Raw genomic sequence first — 19508 nt, forward strand, 5'->3', positions numbered from 1 at the left:
ACATGGACGACCTTTAAAAAAAAAAACATGCCAGTCTTTTTGTCGTGATGTCGTGAAGCATCGCAGACGCGACGTAGGTTGTCGCCCACTATGACGCACTATACAAGATGATACGATCGAATCTTGCGTCCCGAGGCCCGTTGTCGTTTACGAATCCCCACGACACCCTACGTCAAACGGATCGTGCCAAAATCAGGCTAAAATCGTGTAATCTGAACCAGGCATAAATCACAGTTTGTTCCTCATTTTTGATGTAGGATAAAATCCATGATATTTAGGATCAATCCAATAATATATTGTATTATAAAATGTAAACCTTTTGTCAATGAGCCCCCTGATTCTTATTGCACGTTATAGGGTGAACAGAGATGTTGGTGGTCGCCTCCGCATCAGTACACAAGGTTGGAGAACACAAGTGTCAGCTGTGACTAGGGACGTCTGCGGTAAGTGTGTGTGTGGGTTAAGGCTGGTGATGTGAGCTATGGGTGTGAATGCTGAGGGATGACGTTCTTCTAGGTGACCTTTCTACCTGTAACCCAAACGTCTGCTATCACCACCGTCCTCCATGTGCCGGGGCCCGTGGTGACTCGACACTGGGGCCGGTGCCCGGAGACTCATCCATAATTCCTGATGAGCATTAATGCCATCTCCACTTCATAATTATGTGCTATTCCTCCACCTCCAGCTCAGCCAATGAGACCAGCAGTCGCACACTGCCCTAATGAGCTGTTTCGGCGTTCAGGGTGGGTATGGACTGCAGAAATTAGTGGAACGGTAAAAGCAGAGTAGGACTTTTAGAGAAATGGGAGATAAAACATTGTAATGTACAAAGGTGGCTGGGGCTGGGAGAGGTTTACTATAAAAAAATAAAAAAATGCCCATAACAATCTAATAAATATCCCGCAGCATTCTTCATGGCGGCCATTTTCCGAACACTATTATTAGTCATTTTTTTGATTCCGTTCTGGCAGCGGGCCACACACAGGCTCATAACAAAGTGGCGACCTAATGTGTCGCGAAGCGGTTCAAGAGGTGGACGGCGGAGGCCAGGCGGAAGAGCCGCTCTCTGTAAAGACCTGACACAACAGAGAAAAAGAGGGCCATTAAAATCAGACTCCCTAATAAATGCAGCGCCACTAAAAAATAATGGTCGGCTTGTCATGAGGGTCAGTCTCGTTTGCGAGCTCCGCGCGACCTTATTCTCCGCGTTAATTTTCCGTTCCGGGGTGGCGTCAGCCTCCAAGGATACAAACACACTGCGTATAAGAGTGTAAATAACAATATCCTGCTTCTCATCTGTAAATGTTCAATTAGTACAGACACTTTTTGTTTTAAATGTTCCATCTTTTATTGCTATTGAAATGTCAGAGTCTTATTTAGCTGGAAGATGAATAATAAATAAGGCGTAATTACGGTCCTAAACGAGCTGCATGGGTCAGTCTCTCTCTCTCTCTCCCTAATTAGATCTTGTAATTAGTTTTTCTGATAGATCAGGGAGGTCTGAGGGGCCCTAGTAAGTGCGTGAGGGGTGAGACAACTTTGTACAGCCCCCCGTGTGCTGTTCATTAATGCCATAGCTGTGGGTGAAGCTCTTTTATGACCCCCTCCTCCCCTTCCCGCAAAGACATGTCCAACCAGAGCTCATTTATAGCCTCAAATATGATTTTAGCTACTAATGGTGACAGTGTATTGCTTTTTGCAAGACTAGCTATGCAAAAAATATTTTTAGAAGTTGTAAATAAAACGAAGATTACTGAAATAAGTTTTACAAGATAAGGTAACACTTTGGTGACGAAGGTACAGGTTACTACATGTAGTTAGTAATAACAGTACATTATGCATAATTACAATTAACTAATCCTAAACCAGACCCTAACCGTAACTCTTTAAGAAGTACATAGTTTATTAATACTACTCTGCACTTATTTGAGTGAATAAAATGTAAGTGTAAAATTAAAATAAAGTTTGAGCAGTACTATTTCAGTCTTTCAACTAAAACATTTTAAGGCTAATTCAATGTGTTACTTACGTTTCTTTGTAATTATTTCAGCAATTAAAGTGGAAATGTATAGCCTCTAATCTGATTTTAGCTACTGATGTTGAAGGTGTAATGCTTTTTGCAAAACTATCTGCAAATGTGAAAAAAAAATTGCACATTTTTCTGAAGAAAATGTGTGCCCATGCAAAGCATGCTGCCTCAATGTTAAGCTGTTTGCCGGGGTAGTTGCCAGGTTGTTTTTTAGCATGTTGCTATGCAGTTGTTAGGGTGTTAAGGATGGCTTCTCACGATCCCTAGGCAAAATTGGCAGTTTGATTGCTTATAATAGCCCAACACTCTTAAAGGTATCACACATGAACGCCACCATCAAGTCATAACTACCTGTGGGAAACTCTGAACTTTCTTTAAGCACCAACTTTTAGAGCTGAGGAGTGAGTAAATTAAAGAATCAGGCCAGAAGCATTTTTTAAAAAAAATCAGGTTACATTGTTATTGTGAATATTGACAAAATCATGAAGGTTTTTACCTTTATTTGTTTGTTTAAGAATAGTCTTTCTGAAGGGTGATGTGATTCTAATGGCTGAAAATTCAGTTTTGCCAGGCAGTAATAAATTACGTTTTAAACTATATTAAAATAAAAGAATAATAATATTTCAGTACTGTATTTCTAATCAATTAAAGGTGGGGTATGTGATTCTCTTTTTTGTCCATTTTTTAAAAAACCTTGAAATCCTATTTCTAACCCACTTACAGCCACTGAGTTAGAAGCACTGAAATGAAAATTAAGCAATTTAATCATCTGTGGAACGGGCAGGACTCGAAAAACTCCAGCCAATCATTTCCAAGACCACCTAGAATCATTAAACAGTAAGTTCGTCAATCAAACGGTCGTACCCCCCGGCGCGCGTGACCCCCATCGTGCGCATACTCAAACCTCGTGACGCATACGCATCTCGTCAGTAAAGCCGGTTACATGATTAATATTAAATCGTCATTATAATCTCTCGTGCATCTGAGTTTTCGCTCGTGCATGATTGCGCGTCCATGTTCTTTGAATGGGTGGAGTCAGAGCCAGCCTTGGAGAAAATAAGGTAGGACCATTTGAATTGTGCATTTTCAAAATCGTTTTCCAAATCACATACCTTACCTTTAAATGCAACCTTAGTGAGCATAAGAGTCTTCTTCCAAACTTTTGACCGGTAGTGTAGTTGTTTAGTTTTGTGAACTAAGGATAGCAGAAAAATGATAGAAGATACTTCTTATTTAGCTGTATTTTTGGGGAAACAGATGTTTTGTCAGACTTGACTAAACCACACTTCCCAGTGCCAGAACAAGAATGAAAAAAAAAAAAAAAAATTCTGTACCAACACTAAAAAGCTTCCCTCCATTTCACTTCTCAAATACGATACAATATTTTATATAATAATATTTTGGTATTTACACTAAAACACTTGAAGAGGGTAAAAAATATTAATTGTCACAGATCCACTTTATATTAAATGTACCTCGAAAGAATTATTATTGTCATTATTGTTGTTCAATATTATTGTTTGTTTTTTTACATAGCAAGTTTACATTTAATTTTTTTTACATTTACATTTTAAGTACATAGCATTTAAACATGTTTTTAAGCATATCATGTTTTATTATATATATTATTATATTTATAGATGCACTTTATTTGACAGTTCATGCACTTCCAATGTACTTACAGTGTGCTTACCGACAAAAGTACTGAGTAATATAAGGTAACTACAAGGGTTATTAAAATGCTACCATGTTTATATTATATTATATCATTATATTGTTTTGTATTAACACCTAAACGTTTCTTGTCTTTGTCCAGAAATGAGAAAGAAAAGGAAAAGTCCATTTTAAAAATTGTAAAAATTCAAAGTCACCAAAATTATGAATGGAGAAGTGTAAGCAAGAACTTCCTAGGAGGACTTGAATGCAAAATTAACAGTTTGTGTTAAGGGCTTCAAAAAGCTAAAGTATAAGTAATAGTAAAAGTGACGAGTGTATTTGGAAGAACTCTTAACAATCTGATAGTTGAAGGGAAATGAAGTGCATAGAAACAGTAACAAACAGGGCACACATTGAGATGCACGAAGGAAGTATTAGGAAGACAAAGAAATAGAAAGGCAAAAAGACAATTAACTTGAGAGCCCCAGGTCAACAGCACTAACTAAAGGTGTCCTGCTGTGGGAAATAAAACAGCGAGACACACATTTGTGGCTGTGGCTTTATACGGATCTGGTCTGGGCTGGTAAAAATGTCTGCCCAGTTCTAATTATAGAAAGCCTTACACACTTCAAGAAGACACACACATACAACCCCCCAACACCTTTCCCTTTTCCCCCCCCTCTCTCTCTCTCTCTCTCTCTCTCTCTCTCTCTCTCTCTCTCTCTCTCTCTCTCTCTCTCTCTCTCTCTCTCTTTGCACCTCTCTGTTGGCCAGGCTACACTAGACATCTCTCCCTAATCAGCAGGCTCGCCGCACAGACCCGTTGCCATAGTAATATGCTGGCTGGTCGACATGGCAACCGCTCTGAGGTCCACTATTAAAATGATGAGAGAGGGAGCGAGAGAGACTGTCCAAGATAGCGCAGGGGCATAGAAATATGAGCGAAGAAGGGAAAACAGCAAAGAAAAACGAATAGGAGAAGAGGGTATTCGTGGGGAGGGAACGGAGGAACGCCGCACACGCCATTGCGTTTGCACATCCTGATACAATGTGTCGAAACAATGCCATTAAGCTAATGCATGACGTCAGTGGATTTACAGCAAGCACATATAAATTCATACACATGAGACATGCCTGTGCACTCTCCTCTTAATCTAGAGAAAGGGATCGTAAACTAATATAGCGTTTTATTTAGCTGCTTAGGTCATTATTGCCTGTATACTTCAGACACACCTGTAGTATGAATTAATATTTATGAAATATAAAGCGTTTTTTATGGACTGCAAGACCATTATCATTATAAGCCGCAATATATGGGTGATCAAAATGACGTGAGGGTTGCTGGTCTCAAAGTCACCATCAAAATCATTAAATCAGACTTCAAGAAACAGCAAAAGAAAGAATGTAGTTAAATACAAATGAAGGTCTATCCATACCATACATGGCATATTGTCATATATGAAGCATTTTAAATAAATAAGTACACAATAATTTTTTTTAGAGTTGAGCTAAAAATAAAGTGTATATATATATATTTATATAAATACACACATAGATTTTAATTTTACATTCACATTTTTGTATTTCAAGGATTTTTTTTTTTACTATTGCAAACTTGATATCAATTAAACATTTTATTTATTGTGTACTTTATAAAATAAGCATCTACTGTGTACTTTTACTTATATTAAGACACTTAAGTTCTCCCAAATATGACAATTCTCCCAAAAATTCATTCAAATATGAATAGTTCTCCCAAATATGAAAATTCTGTCATTAATTACTCACCCTCATGTGGTCCCAGACCCGTAAGACTTTCATTCATCTTCAGAACACAAATTAAGATCTTTTTGATAAAATCTGAGAGCTTTATGTCCCTCCATTGACAGCTACGCAACTACCTCTTCAACGCTTCAGAAAAGTTCATAAAAAGATTGTAAAACTAATCCATATGAATTGAGTGATTTTGTAAAAAAATTCTGAAAAGACTCGACTAACTAACTAGAATGCTTGTCATATTTTCCAAAAAGTGTATGTCTACTTTTTGCATGTCTAAAGCTGGAATGATATCTGTCAACAGAGTTTTTAATAAGTAACATATTCAAATGATTAAATATTTATCTTATTTTATGAGAAAATTCGGTTAATTTTTAATTTTTACACATGTGGGACCCCAAACATAAAACAAAGTCAATTTGAACAGAACATGAGGTTTAATTCATCAGGGTATCGGTCTGACTTCCTCTTTTCCCAACTCGTTGTTTATCTGTCTGTCTCTGTCCCTCTGCATCCTGTCTTATCTTCCTCTCCCTCTTCTATACCGGTTCCACTCATTCACTTTCTCTCCCCTTCTGTCCGGTCGTGTCTATCTCTTCCTCATAAAAGTCATGTCACAATGAGTGGATGCCACTCGGGCTTCAAACACACTCAGGCAGTTTGTGTCAGCGCACGTGACATTCCAGACAGGGTCTGTCTCGTTGAGCCGGGTTTTATGAACGATGCCTCATTGATGTCCCTCTGTCCTCTCACATTACCACACTAGTGCACCATTCACTGACAATTACAATGAGTTTAAACAGAGTAAGAAAGTGCGTCATTCTCTTAATGCAATTACAGGATGTGTACGCACAGAAAACACACACACAAACATGTATTTGTGTGCTACAGGGTGAGAGAGCAAGCAGAAAATGTTAATTTATCATGCGTCATGTCACAGGCCTACCCTCACCCAATCTGACACTGGAACAAAAGTTAAATTCAACAAGACAACCTATATGTAGAAATACTTGGACACTTCACTTAAAATGTCTGAATGCTGATATTACTAAATGTTTTATTTAAAAAAAGAGATGACTCTGGAAAAGCAGACTATAAAAATAGACATTCAATTCATAGGAAAATATCAATTTTTATATATCTTCACGCATCCATAAGACTGTTTACATCGTCAGACATTAGCATATGATGTAATTAGGAAATTTTTCTTTGGTTTCCTATACACATTTTCTTTTCTTTTTTTTTACATTTTCTGCTTTTGGCTTAGAAAAATTAAATTAAGCACTAAGTTTTGAGCATAGTGGTAGTAATGACACCAAACAGACAGAGTAACTTTTCACAGGAATTTTTTTTGTTGCAAATTAGTGTGTTTAAATTGGATAGCAATAAATGGAGTGGTTTGCAGAATAAGTTTGAATTGGATTGCAAAACTTCTAAACATCTAAACATGAAACATAAATATCATTAAGCTTGCGTTTAAAAAGACTTGGTAGGAGGTACTTTGGTACTCCAAATGAAGTGTGATACTTAGCTTGAAAAGTCTGCAAATCATTGATATAATGCAATTGAATGTTTTACAGTACGGCATAAGTTTCCAAATACTTTTTAGGGTCACTGTACACACAACATTTTTGACCTGTGTTTACATTCAAAACTTCCAGTGATGGTTCTTTAGTGCCGTTTCGAATCTTCCTTAAATTTCAGACTGTAAGCATGCCTCAATTCATTCACAGTCTGAATGCAGCATTAACCAGTGCTGGCTGAACAATTAAAATGGTACGAGACTTTAAAATCAGTCCGCATGGCCAATTTCAGATCTAAAATAGTCAGCTCAGGGGTGAGATATCAAGGCCTGTGTTTACACCTGGTAATATGATGCGTTTTGGTCGATCGGATCACAAGTAGACGAGGGAGACACATTCCCGTTTACACTTGGTGTCTCTTATGTCCACTTTCAACCACTTCTGTCCTGATTTCTTCAAGGGGAGGGTCTATGGGCGGGGAAATGTATATGTTTTTTTTTTCAGATCTTTTGATCTAATGGACCAAAAAAGCTTGTGCAATTTACATGTGAACGCGACCAGAGATGTCGGAAAAAATATATGGAGAGCACAAGCTTTCGTTTCTGCTCAGACAGCCGCAAGACCAGCCAAACACTGTGAGTGGGTGTTAGAATGGTGAGACAACATTGAGCTTGGTATGTTTTTCATCTTCAAACTAAACTCTCCAGCAAGTAAGTTTAATTTGAACAAGTTTCAATCCCATCTGGCTAGCGCGCTTCCCATTTACACATTAGATCAGTAGGGGGAGAGTAGACGGTCTTTTGTGGCTATTTAACACATGCGACCAAATGACCGCTGACACTACGAAAGCAATCCGGTCGAATGCTTTTTCACCTACATCTGGGAGTAGTCGAAAGTGGACAAGCTCAAAACGTTTTAGACCCGGTTTACACATGTATTTAGCATCGTCCACTTGTGATCCGGTCGACCAAAACGCATCTTAATACCAGAAGTAAACAGGGCCAAGATGTGCATCTGGTAGAGTGGTCTTAATCGGACATCATGCATGTATGACGCATTGCACTGGAGCATGACTACCGGGACATAGTTCACGTAAAACAGGTATGCACATGCATGAAAACGTGCAGACACACGAGCATACCCTTTTAGTCAACTGCCTTGTGCACACATAAGTGTATGTGAGCCCAGAGTGATATCTTTTGTTCGACGTGGGGCCCCATAATTAGTATTGATCAGCCCATTATGGTGTATTAGCCTCCAATTGGATTTCCCTAAGTTTAAAGTCAAGTTCATTGGCTGGCAAGTGACAGCAGTTTAAGTGAGACATTGAGCACCCCACCAGCCCATAGAACAATGGAGAACTGTTTCAGACAAGAGCCATCAAGCCACGGGCAAACCATTACACTACAGAGAACAGAGCGGATCACGCTAACAATAGCCTCAAATACAAAATTCCATCTATTTCCCTGATAGATGGCGGCGGGATGGTAAACTGGACTGAGACTAAACCGTTAATGCTTCTGAAGAATGTATCAAAGTCAGGAATAAATGAAATAGGAAGAGGAGACGGGAAAAGACAGAATGTATCCGCCACTGTGTAAGCGTTTCACGCGCCTTCTGTTCTCCGTCAGCGACCTTCTGTCGAAATGAGATTTGACGTTCTCCAGCTTTGAGAACAGCTCCATCTGCACTGCCTCGGTGTGGCAAACCGCTGCCTCGCAGACCCCCGTTTGGAAGGGGATCGTGTTTGTACAGATTCAATTAGAAAGTGCAAACAAAGGAAGCCTTTGACAGACTGCTGTAATACAAAAGCTTAGCAAGGCCTGAGAAAGCATCCTATTCATTAACGCCCTCAAGTATTTAATAACTTGCCCGGCTCTGCCACGCAAAAATGGATATACAGATCGGGACAGATAAAGGAGGCGAGAGAAAGACCAGGAGAAAGCAGACAGACACGGACTGTTGATTACACTCTGCTGCCTGGTCACATGACCACTCCACCACGACTATAAGGAATTACTGTATTCGCTGGTCTAGCTGGTCCCCGTGGAGTAATAGAGGAACAAACTAAAGACAATGACAGGGTCCCCTCCGGTGCGCACAACCCACCCCAATTAGGCCCCAGCTGGGCCTTTCTATCCAACCAGCCTTGCTAAGCCTGCTACACTCCCAATTAAATGGGGCCCAATTTGTCAGATCCACAAGTCCTCACAACTCGCCACCCTATAGTGTCCTCCACCCCTGCGCCCAGGTATCGGTCTTCATTTAGAGCGTGGTGCTCAGCATTAAATGGAAATCAATGGTGTAAGTTTAGCAAAGAGTTAATTACTGCTGGGCCTCCGATTGATCCGGGCCCCGAGTGATGGCAGTAGAGAGGGGCCATTTGTCTCATTCATCTGCCATTAAAAATGAGACTATAGGAGGAGGAAGAGATGGAGATACAGAGCGGAAAAGAGGAGGGGGATAGTGGGAATGGTGCATTTGATAGTATAATCAGCGTGAATGTTTTCTATATCTAATACACAAAAGTTTGCAGATATATACCAAACAAAACAAAAAAAATCGGAGAAATTGGCTTTTCTAGGTTGCTCTAATAGGGGTATTTAAAATCAAAATATAATGGCAGTGAAGGGTGAACTTTTATCTCACTGACTCAATACTAGTCCTGTCAAATTCACCATAATGGGTTTTATTACAGGACATGGTCCCAGTTTTAGTAAACACATGCCTACCGCAAAAAGAGAACAGAAAATGTTACTCATAAATTGGATGTACAAATCTAGAATAGCAACTATGAAACCGGCATCAGTGCAATGTTCTGTAGGTGTTATTTCCAGTGTTTATAAATGGACAGACAAATTCTATGAATATTCAGGACTTAAGCACATCCTGTTTTCACAAAGATGTAGAGCGAAAGAGCATATTTATTTATACGAGCAGATCTGAGTTGCACATCATAATGCATTACAGCAGCTGGTCTGCTTTCCTTGTGAATTTTGTGAATGTGCCGTTCCCCGTTTTGCAGCATCCTTCCAATTAAAAACGTCCTTGAGCTGCTGCTCCATGGCCTTTGGCTGATTGCTGAGTAGAGTCCGAGCAGTGCATGCAATCAGAGCCACGAGGAGCAAGACGCTGAGTGAAGAAAGTGCACATACACAAGTCCTGTAAAACAGGGATCTTTGAGTGCGCGCATGCTCAGGTTTGGGGGTTGGGGCTGGACTCCTGTTCTGCAATTACAGCCCATCCTGCGTGGGCCCCTTCAGTCCAACACTTAAGGGTTGCTGTGATTCCTGACAGAGAAGGTTATTAGTTTTTATTGAAGGAAATAGGTGCTGGGCGGCTTGAAATGGTGCAGTAATGTGAGGGGGGATGGAGGGGGCACTCCTGACCCTGCTCTCCCTTGGGTCCTATAGAGTCGGCTGAATGTCGGACACATTGAGCCCATCACGCCATTCACGATTCTTCTCCAGCATCCCCCATTCCTCGGGGTCAGCCTACCTCTCCATGGCCTTGAACTCAACCTAACCAACCCTTCCACCACCACTCTCTCTTTCTTTCTTCAGTCTCTCCTCATTCATGGAAACCTTTTGGCTTTGACATTTTCAGCTTCTGTCAGCCCCTCATTAAGTCTCAGCCCTGTCACTGTACTAATCAATATGTCTGTATTCACTAATTAGCCCTTCTTACAGGGATGTACTTTTTTTTTTAATCAGAAAGCTCTTTCTTTTAAACACTCTTGGCCATTCTGAAAGTGACTCTTTATCCTACCACTGGGGGAAGCAGTGTTGTGCAGGACAGGGTAACTTTTATTCATGCACCATCAAAAATGTTGCAATTTTTGTATATTAATGTTTTTGAATGATGCAACATACTGAAGTGGCCATAGCCTCAATATTTTATACTGTATGTATATAATATATATTTTTATGAAGGACATTTTTAAGCCCTTAGCCCCCTTAGCCCCAACCCTAAACACTCCTCAACAACAACAAAAAACACATTAACAAGAGAGATGCTCACAAGAACTCAATCCTTTTTAAAAAAGCCTTTAAAAAAGCACCAAAAATTTATTCAATTCAATTTCAAGTCTTCTACAGCTATAGATTTGTATTAAGAACTTCAAATAGTAATTTACTGTAAACAATACCATCACATTCTCAAATCTTGTTAAAAAATATGTTATAAACTTGCCATGTCAATCAGACACAAGATGTGAGAGAAAGACATGTGACATCACTGATGTCAAACTAACAATGTTTCTTGAAGCAGTAAATGCTTGAAAGAGTGTGACCGAGACTTGGAATTTGGCTAATTTTAAAATACTTTTATGATTTAATAAAGCTGTCAGCCATGGGAAATATATATAATAAGCTATATACAATAAGATTAAAAAGCAATTATTTTTATTATATGGATTATGGATGCATTTACTGTACATTTGTGTGTTCATTTCCATGTTTATCTGGGCTAGAAAATAAGTAATCATAAAAAAGACAAAGACTCTTCATGACTTCACTTCACTCTAATCAACTACTTTTGTTTGTAGCTTGTAAAATAGCTACCCTATAAATTTACTATTTAAAAAAGGTAGCTACATTATACGGTAGTTTGACTATTTTGGCTCTGTAGCTTGTCGATCAACAAACTAAATTTACATTTATATATTTAGTAGGGGTGGGAATCTCTAGGCACCTCACGATTCGATTCGATTACGATTCAGAGGCCTGCGATTCGATTCTAAAGCGATTATCGATTATCTGAATCTTTTGTGTGTGTGTGTGTGTGTGTGTGAATATAAATACTTTGCTTTAAAAGTACAAAGTAATGACCCATAACGAATTAACGTACAATATATTTTATTAACATTGCAAAGAACCAACAGGAAAATAAATGTGTGCCTGAACTAGCAGCATACTTGTAGTAAATTAATAATATAACAACAACAGGTGTTCTGACGATTCATGCTACCCATCGAGATGTGCTACTTACTGGTGCATGTGTAGAGTCTGCAGACTCATTTTTCTTCTGCTTACCACGCCCATAAATCTATGCATCCTTGCTGTGGAGACTTGTAGGAAACTTTGACAGGTCAAATATGAATATTTGATGATATTTTTTACTTTTCACACCGTTTTAAAAATAAAAACAGTACATCATACTGTACTCTTAACTTCGAATTTTATTATAATTTTATTTCATATAAAAATATCATTTTTACTTGTTATATCAAATGTGATAATTGCTAGTTCATTTAAAATATTAAAATATGCTCCCCATACACTTACCCTGATTAAAATGAAATAAACAATGTTATAATATTGTGAGATTTACATCATTATGGAAACAATAGAGAATTTATCAACATTATCTGTGATCGATTCGCGTTTGGGTAGCATTTTTCGACAAGGCAGCAGAAATCGTCTGAACACCGGTAAAGCCCAGAGCCATAGAGAGACACGGCTCTGGTACAGCCGAGTGTTTTTCCTCCTCTGGGTGGAAACGTGTCATATGGCTTCTCATATTTGTCGTGTTGCCGAAATATTTTAGTTTTATTCTACAAAGCTTACAACTACTGTGGCTCTTGTCCAGCTCCTTTCCCCCTTCAACTTCATAGAAGCCAAAATATTTCCACACGTCAGCTTTTAACGAGGAGGGTGTTTGGATTTCGCGCTCAGCCATCGCGTCTCTGTTATGTGCGCACGCCACAGACAGACGGTCCGGGCAGTGCACTTCCGCGCTTCAGAGTTCCGTCTTTTGCGTTCCGTCAATATTACGTCATTATAAATAGGCTACATATCTAAAAAAAAAAATAATAATTATTTTTTTTTGAAAATCGATTTTTGACATTTTTGAATCGATTCAGAATCGTCCACGTCCGCATCGCGATGCATCTAAGAATCGATTTTTTCACCCACCCTTAATATTTAGAAGACACTTTTATCCAAAGTGACTTACAAATGAGCAACATGACAAGCGATTTTTCCCCACAATATTCATAATACACAAAGCCAGACTTAGATTTAAAAAAATCTAAAAACTAGATACTTCATAAATTTCAAGCTTCTTCCCCAACACATGCAGAGTAAAAATGGGTTCAGAAACACAAGCTCTTTCCCCCAAAATCAGCCGGACTGCGTGTTTGCCTTGCACCCTGTAATGACCATTCCTCTATGTCTCCTCACGTGTGTGTGTGTGTGTGTGTGTGTGTGTGTGCGCGTGCGCGTAAAACAGACCAAAAGGGGACGTAGAAGGCCATATTTGCCTTTGCACAGCAGCCGGTGGTGTGTGTACACTGTGGTGTGTGACGTTAGTTCAGCATGTGTAAGCTATGATGTGTCTATGCTGCTGATGAAGTGAAGTGTACACTTCTATGTCCAGAGAGCACGTCCATGTGGCAGCCATCTTGTATCCATAAAGGTTTCCTTTCTGATACAGAAGAGCAGGTAAGTGTGAGTGATCAAACACTACACATGTATGCTAAATGTGTGTATGTGGGTGTTGCCTGCTGTGCTCATTAGTATTCTAGGCAGGTGCCTCTGCCACTGACTCTCTGCTCAACCAATAATAATGGCCTGATGGGAGTCTGATGGCCACAATTCTTTCTCATGTACACACATACACACAAACAAACCACTAAAAACACACATACACGTATGCATCCAAACTATAATTTACAAACCAATCCACATTTGAATTGCACAGCCTCTATAGAAAATGAATGGTGTACAATGAAATATAGTTTCTAAGGTTATATATAGATACTAAGCACTAATATTTTTGACCACTTATCTATAGTGACAGCCAGTGTCGGAGGTAACACATTACAAGTAACGCAAGTTACGTAATTATATTACTTATTCAAGTAACTAGTAAAGGTACACATTACTTTTAAATTCACAAGAAAATATCTGAGTAACTTTTTCAAATAAGCAACACAAGTTACTTTGTTTTCCCAAGTATTTTCTGACAGCTCTCCTGTCCCCATGTTGAGAGAAATCAGGAGGCGTTGTGCGCTGTGTGAACTTGCTGGTTATTGTAGTTCTAGACTAAATGTGAGCATTTTCTGATCTCACTTGCACAAAAACAGATTCAGTATTCCTCAAAATGAATAAATACAGTGAAATGCAAACTCAGAATATTACACAAACCTGCAATAATTAAATGTTGAATTACACAAATTCATGTATTTAATCTCATTTTATTAACCACTGTCTTTGCTGCTGACCTTCGATGAACCAATTCAACCATCAAGGCCAAAATGCCTTTAGATAAACATCACATTTGTGTGCTTACGCTCCTACTGTACAGGTGTGAATTTTTCTTCAGCCTATAAGGCTTATTCATGTCACATTTGAAGTGAAAGGGCCTTTACATTTGCAAAAAATATATATTTTTTTGTTATTTAAAACAAACAAACAAGCTTAGCCCACATGAGGAAAGTAACGCAAAATTAACGTGACAAACTTTCCATAAAAAGAAACTAAGTAGCGTAATTAGTTACTTTTTTAAGGGAGTAACACAACATTACACAGCACTACTTTTAAATGTAACTTTCCCCAAAACTGGTGACAGCAGAGCAATGATGAGAAATAATGGATGAATGGTATGGGTAAGTGTTGCAAGCGCATTCAAAAGTATCCATCCACTACACTAAACCTAACCTATAGAGTTAACAAAAGCAAACATGAGTTAAAACACACTTGTGCCATTTGAGCTTGCTTCTCGAAGTCTTTGAGCTCTTTGGTCGAACCGCGTTTCACTGGATTTGTACCCCAGTGCTCACAAGTGAAGTGTTGTACCAGGGAACTGAACAAGTTTACTATGTCAGAAAAGCCATACATATGGAGCTGGTTCTGTCATGCAAACGTCAAACTGTATTCGTTTACAAATCACGCACTATGGTAATAGAGTTTGAGGCTAAAAACCATAGTATTAGGCAAGGAATTACATGAAAAAAGTATTTATTAATTGATAATCTACGCCTGAAATCAATTTGTGTGGAAAGGAATAAAAGTTGTTGCCCTTTTACTGCCAGTAGTGTTCTATTCAGTGGGAAACTGTAATGAATTAGGTGCGTTTTTGAAGTTATGCAAAAATATAGTTAGAGGCACATTTTCCCAATATGACCATGTTGAAAGTATCGGAGCACATCTGCTCCAAGTCTCTGGCAACACAATTTTCTCTCAATCGTACATTTTATAATTTGAAAATTAAATTCTAAATCGGTTTTGTTGTATAACATAACATGAAATAAAACCAGTGGACAAAAACAGTGGACTGCGATAATAGATACAATTTTGGTATTTTGGGGTGGTGTTTTTTCCTTGATACCTCTTGGGACATAATTTGATCAATTTATTCATCCTACAGAGTTATTGAGTAAGCAATTAAACAAGAGGGTTGGCTCCTTTTCGCTCTCCGCTGAAGTTGCCGCAGTCATTCGGACTGTTTAATTGCCTTTTCCACGAACGACGCAAGTGAACCGCTGCCCCTCTTAGCTGATGGGCAGGAAGTGAAGAGAGGAGAAAATGAATGTCACTACACAGCTTGTAAATTAAAACAAGGCCGACAACAGGCTCTAACTTAACCAAGGAGAAGATTGGCCTGTGTCTGGAGTATTACTACTCATTTAGAAACCCTGCCCACCGCAAAAACCTTATTAGTGTGTGGTGTGTTGTACTGAGTGAGTGTGTTATTAAAACTCTGAAGTATTTATTCCTAAAACCAGCTCCAAATACAGAAAGAAGGGGCCAAACGAAACAAAACTTGCACAAAATGTCTGTAGCTTTATCTCCATGTCTTTGTCTTTATGCTTTCTCTCCTTTTGACCGCAGGCTAAGTGAGTGCCGGGTCGGGCCGGGCTCCCTCAGTGGCGGCTAATGTTCCTGACCCAGCACTCCCTGAGCCACCTCCAGCCCTCCAGGCCTTTGAAGGGCCGGCCCGCTCTAAGGTCTCCTGACGGCTGGTGAGGAAATTTGCAGGAACAACTGGAAGAGGCCTGTGTTTATTTAGCTCCCTTTAATGAGGAGAGAGAGGGATTATCACTGGCCTGGATCTCCCCTGGAACGAGAAGGAGGGGAAAAAAACAAAACAGAAAAAAAGGAAAACGAAAGAGAATACGGCCGCTCCACATGTTGTTCTACCTCTGACCACTCCAGCAGATTTTCGACACAAGTGAGGGAGAGAGGGAAAGGGAGGAGGGGGGGAAAGGAGAGAAGGGCCTGCTGTGCCTGTGTATTTCTAGGCTGCTTTCACATCCAGATGTTCCAATTGCAAAGCCAGTAGGAAGGAGAGAGAGAGTATTAGGACTGGTTTGGGTTGAAGAAGGTGGTGGTCTAACACCTGGCCCTGCCACAAGCATGAGTGGCCCTCATAGTGCTGTTTATCACATGGTGCTATCTGAAGGGAAACGGGGGCTTCCTGAGTCAGTTATACTAGCTGGAATGTATTATTATTGCAGTGTTTTACACATAGTTTTATTGTGATTGTAACCGAAGCAAAAAATGGTGCAAGTTGGCGTAAAGATCCCTCACGTGAAGTGCTAGTCTCACAGACAGAGCAAAGACCAAAATCATTTCTTCATGTGTGAGGATTAAGTTTAAAGCGCAATGCATCAGAGATTATGGAAAACTTTCATGGGGTCATAAACCTCAGGGTTGCGTAAAATTCAAAACTGTCTCTTTTAGTACATACAGTACACCTCTGGAAGTTGAATAGGAAATGAATTGGAATGAGTGGGAATTTACGGATTTGTTACTCAAAGAAATGTAACGTAATGCATTCTGGTAAATGAAGTATTCTTACACATATATATAAATTATTACTAATATATCGGTATTTCTGTCTAGAAAAACAAATTGAAATCTATCTATCTATCTATCTATCTATCTATCTATCTATCTATCTATCTATCTATCTGTCTATCTGTCTATCTATCTATCTATCTATCTATCTATCTATCTATCTATCTATCTATCTATCTATCTATCTATCGTCTTAAAGGCACACTATGTACGATTTTTGGATTGAAACATCCAAAAACCACTAGAGCAATGTTATATATTTTGTTGATTTGTGTACTTACATTATCCCAAATGTTTCTAAGAATGTTTAAATCCAGAGAAATAAGCAGTTTTACCCAGAACACGGACCGTGTCCGTGCGTCGCCTATCAATGACATCATAACTGCGTTACCCTCGATTTCCGGATATATTTTGTATAAACCATGGAAACGTAACGTTAATAAATCTTTAATACATTACCAGTCATCCATGAATATGATTTCTGCCCGAGTTCCGCAGTATTCTCCACCGGCTGTAGAGGTTAAGACAACAACTCCCATAATTCAGTGAAATCAAGGCATCATCAAGCTACTCCTTTGTTTTCAATAAACGACCTCTAGCAGCGAAAAATTACATAGTGTGCCTTTAATAAAATTGTATCACAAATTACAATCATATGAATTTCTTTGAACTGAAACTTGAGGAATTGAACTGGAATTTAAAAGTCATTCTCAAATCAAGTGTGAATTTTTTTTTACAAAGTAAGCTATTATTTTGACACAAACATTAAAAAAATGTGAGAAGAATAAAATAAAGATGCTATGCAATGACCAAAAGCCGCACAAAGAAAAATATCTCCATAACCCCACCCCATACTCGTTTGATTCATTTGTTGCATATCAAATGCACATCTCTAGTAGATTTAGTTGTTGACCGCAAGCTGACCGAGTTCTCTTAAACAGTGAGACAGACTGCACCAGTGGATCAATAGCAGTGTCTATTGTCCACTCATTGAGGAGGGCATTAGGACTGTTCATGCTGTATCATGCGTCCTTCACTGATGCAGGTCAGAGGTCAGGAACTCTAACCCCACAACACACAGCTTACACATGAGTCCAACTCGATCGCCAGAGGCTGTAGCTCTGAGCTGTGCTGAGCAACTGCCCCTTCCTCCACTCCAGAGTGGAAGTGCAAACAACCCACCGCTTCATAATCCACACGACAAGATCAGCCTCAGACATGCAGGATGACCTTTGGCCTTTGACCTCCATCCAGTGTCTCCAAGTTCAAGGCTAGGCTGGGGTGAGATACAGATTGCTTAGAAGAAGAACTTGAAGAGCAGCCATATGGCTAGCAAAGACCCACAGACCAACATCGGTTTACAAATGAAGAGACTGTAAGCCTGTGTGTGTGGGGGGGGGTTTGTGTGTGTGTGTGTCGTTTGCTGGGAAACATGTTGCCAAAACACTTTCCTTCTCCATCTGGCTCCCCTTTGAGAGTGCAGGCCTGTTGGTTTACAAGTCTACCACTTCAGAGCCATAAAACTGCACTTGAGTGGATTAATAAATTAAAAAAAATAATAATAATAGAATGCCTCTTCATTGGTGTTGATTAGCAAAACCACATAATGTCGATATCCAATTATGTGAGATTGCCTCAACATCTGTTTTTTACACTGAAAGTGTCTTTAAAATTCTCATAAAAGAGAGGCTGATATTTATATGGTAATTACTTGCTTGCATTTAAAACAGTGGGGCTTCAATATAAAGTATTAACAAAGCAGCACTCCTTTTAGCATGATACGTCTTAAAGGCAAAATAGTTTGTTTGTTTTTTCAAGCAAAAGACTGAAGAGCTTTTCCACCTTCTCTCCTCGAGGGAAACAAAATAAATCCTTCCTAAAACCATTCCAAAAAGTTTGGTAATTATTTTTAAGGAAGCTCACATGCTAATTGCACATTCAAAATATTAAATGGATGTATTACTTACATTTTATAACAAACATTTGTGCTCTAAAGCCAAAGATATTTGCCATTTTATGCAAAGCACAGATAATCAATGCATAAGTGTATCTTGTTTCCTTTACTTGCTTGAAACGATTTGACATTTTGTCATGCAGTGGCATTCCATTTTTTACCCATAATTCTCAGTGAGTGACAGAGGCCAGGAAAAGCACATGGCAAACGACTTCAGTGTGAGAGATCAATATTGTAGTCAGCTCTTTTAGATATACTGTCACATCTAAACCTGCACAAACGTCTCTGCCACAGTGATAATTCACTCTCCCAGCTAAATGCACTACGGCCGCTGTGGAAAAGAGACGGAAAATTTGCCCACGATGTAGGTTACAGATGCCACGTTCGGAAATTACACACAGTATGATGACAAACTTCTTTTAATGATTTTGTGCGCTCAGACTCACCAACAGTCGACGAAGAGCAGCTGCAAAATCCCTTTCCTCGTTTCCTCACCGACCTAAAAAGGACACACAAAGAAATAATCATAATCAAACAGCCTTCAATCAAATCTGAAATTCAATTTTCCTCATCCACTTCAATCAGCCGTCTCAAAGAAAACACCAAGGTCTCTAATCGGCAAGCTGACTGATCAACATTCTTACTCGAATACTTTCTGACTGGTCCCAATCATTTCTGGCCCCAAGGCCGTACTTAACACCATATAAAATCAACTTGTGAATAAACCTTGTAATGGACAAGCCATGGAAAAGACCAAACCACATCCA

At 39.1% G+C, this 19508-nt stretch overlaps 1 protein-coding gene across 1 annotated transcript in view; it reads right to left on the reverse strand.

Moving 5' to 3' along the window:
- zfhx3b (zinc finger homeobox 3b) overlaps window positions 1–19508 on the reverse strand; it is a 240994-nt gene that overhangs the window by 203666 nt on the left and 17820 nt on the right. The window contains exon 2 of the mRNA XM_077201829.1: window positions 19188–19240. The gene's annotated coding sequence lies outside the window, so the exon portion shown is untranslated. The remainder of the gene's footprint in view (window positions 1–19187; window positions 19241–19508) is intronic.

This window comes from Siphateles boraxobius, unplaced genomic scaffold (assembly GCF_051911475.1).
Source record: "Siphateles boraxobius isolate OS27281-9 unplaced genomic scaffold, OSU_SipBor_1 48, whole genome shotgun sequence".
Taxonomy (NCBI): Eukaryota; Metazoa; Chordata; class Actinopteri; order Cypriniformes; family Leuciscidae; genus Siphateles; species Siphateles boraxobius.